This window comes from Malaya genurostris, chromosome 1 (genome assembly GCF_030247185.1).
Source record: "Malaya genurostris strain Urasoe2022 chromosome 1, Malgen_1.1, whole genome shotgun sequence".
Lineage (NCBI taxonomy): Eukaryota > Metazoa > Arthropoda > Insecta > Diptera > Culicidae > Malaya > Malaya genurostris.
The window spans coordinates 58,283,446-58,286,512 of record NC_080570.1 but is presented as its reverse complement, the minus strand read 5'-3'; positions in this window follow the sequence as shown (position 1 = coordinate 58,286,512).

The following is a 3,067-nucleotide window of genomic DNA, read 5'->3' as shown; positions in this document are numbered from 1 at the left end:
AATTGTTGTTGATGGTATTGAATACTGTTTTAACGACTTCACTTGTAGGCGTGTTCATATTGGTGATATTGTTGGTATCAATGGTGATATTTTCAGATATTTTCTTATCATTGATTGAAGTATTGTAGGAGTTTTTATCGTCGCCACTGTTTCCGCTTCCATTAATTGAACTATTGTAAGGGTTTTTATCGTCAGCGTCGTCGTAGTTATAAGGAGTGTCAATCGTGTTGTTCATGTCTTGTGTTATTTCGCTGTTAAAGTCACTGCAAATCGAAATATTTATATATAATCAACAGATGTAACAGAAGCAGATACTAGTATTTTGGTCTGCTTATTACAACTTTCATCAATGTATCAGTTTTAATTCTTATAAGCGGCGGTTGGGGAACCACTGTATCCAATTTGATTTGAATAAGTGAAAGAAAATTCAATGAATGTTGAAAATTGACATAGTCTGGACCTTATCCTTCTTCAAGGTTGGTTAACCGAACCGTTAAACAATTGTACTCAAACCTGCAAAATCATTGTCATCTGAATACAGAGAAATATAGGGAAAATAAATCGATTTCAAACAGCCGTTTGCACCGCATACTAATCTAGAAGTATTTCTGGCTTCCTAGAGTTGCCGGATGTAACAGTTTTTTTAAGGCTACCTGAAATACCAAAACTGCTGCCATAGTACGAGTCAAGACGCTAGTTAGTGGAATGAACTAAATCTACCCGTTGGCTGCCTCCAAATCCTGTCTTTCGCGGGTAAAAGTCTTCGTTTGTCACGCACCTCTTTTTACTTAAGTCTAGAGCTTCTATTCATAAATCAAACAATAAACATTTATTAAAATAAAAAATTTAAAATCATAATATATGGTTAAATTAAATCCTCATGTTTAGTAGACGTCTCCATTGTTAAAAATACCTATTGTCTCTATAAGTACATTTATTAAAACATCTCAGATACAACAAGTAACTGTGCTTGTAAAGAAGTTTCGTCACATTATCACTTTATAGCTTTATTAATAATGAATGGCAGTGGATTCGAATTGAAGTAAAACATTGTACTTGTTTCTTGCGTTGTTTCATATTAATTCCAATCTCTAATAATAACAATAATAAGAGAGACAGTGGGGCACGTGTCCACGGTCTTAGTAATAAGCACATAAATATATGTTGCCCCCGAGCCCATTATTACGTAAAAGCGGCGCTGCTGTAAATCAAAATAAGCCTAGTTCCTTCAGACCAAACCTTTCAATAATAATAAGACTGAACTACCATTTATTTATTCTATTTAAAATAGTTTTTCGAATAGATGTACAATGAACCATGAACATTTCTATTTAATTCAATGATAACATAATCAATAGGGAACCATAGACGAGGATCAGTAGTGTAATTCAATATGTAATGAGTAGCAACAATTAAAAAATCACCATCCTAAAATGTAATGTAATGGCTAATTATAATGACATTACTCGATTGTAAGGACTCTTGATGATTAACTAAATCAATCAATCAATTAAGCTAAGAAATATCAATGAAACGATTTGGATTCATTTCGGTCTTCCTTTCGCTCTTGCTCTCTCAATTCACTTTCTTTCTGTGTGGGCTGTCGGCATGGTGCGAAAAACTCGGTGAGGAATATCGGCGGCATTCGATGATGATGGCTATTGCATTTGAAGACGAAGAGGAAGATGAGGATCAAACTCCCTCTGCTAAAAAAAAGAAGTGGGTTCATGAAGCTTGGACGAAACGTGAAACGGAGGGAGAATTTGCTACACTTTTCAAAGAGTTAGTAGCCGATGGATAAAAATTCCACGAATACTTCAGGATGTCGCAACACTGCTTTGAATTACTTCTACGCAAACTAGAAGTTTATCTAAAAATTGCATTTACTCTTAATTTAGGACCCAATGACAACTATATCATTCAGTTATCACCTGGGGAAGACTACAGTTCATGAAATGGTGCATGAGACCTGTACAATAATAGTTGATAAACTTTTAAAAGAAGCTATACCACAGCCTACTGAACAAATATGGAAAGATACAGCGAAACAATTTTTCGAACGGTGGAACTTTCCAAATTGCTTGGGTGCACATTTTTATCAAAAAGCCTCCTAATAGTGGTACAGAATTTTATAACTATAAAGATAGATTCTCAATAGTGTTGTTAGCTTTAGTAAACGCAAAATGCAACTTCTTGGCAGTGAACGTTGGGGCCAAAGGAAGAGATAGTGATGGCGGGATTTTCGCAAACTCTAATTTAGGACATGCACTAGAAAACAACAATCTGTCAGTGTCATCAGATTCTATCTTACCTGGAACTGATACTGTAGCACCTTATGTGATTGTTGGAGGCGAGGCGTTCCCGTTGAAAACATATCTTATGAGACCATATCCAGGACAAGATCTGAACAATCAAAAACGGATTTTCAACTATCGGTTGATTCGAGCCAGGAGAACATCTGAAAATGCTTTTGGTATCCTAAGGGCATATTCAGGAGTGTTCTAGTTCTAGATGCATAATTTATGTCAGTTTTAAAATTTAAATCTAGAAAATATAACAAAATAAACTGGCAGCCCCAGCAGCATTCTATCTGTGTTTCAAATATAGAAAAAATAGAACGGCAGTGTATACCAGTTTCAAATTTGACAGTAGAACTGGTCGAATAAATAAAACTAAAATGGATTGCTGGGGATACGTTTGTTTCAGTTTCATTTACATTATAGACCACCCATATGAATCTTGCAGCTGCTGAATTTGCTCTAACACAGAAGTTTAGAATTTCCAATCGACGAATCGAGTTGGACCCTGAATATATATTACTGCACTGTTTTATCCGTAAGTATGATGGCATGCATTATTACAATAAAAAATGTGCACAGTGGAGAAGGGCCATCCCATCAGCATCATTTAGAGCTCGCACAGTTATCTAAACGAGGTGGAAATTCGTCAAAATCTGCTTTCCAAGTGCGAGAAATCTATAAGAATTACTTCAATTCTGAGGCTGGAGCAGTACCATGACAAAATGAATAAATAAACAACTTATAGACAAGAAGAAACGTGTACTTAT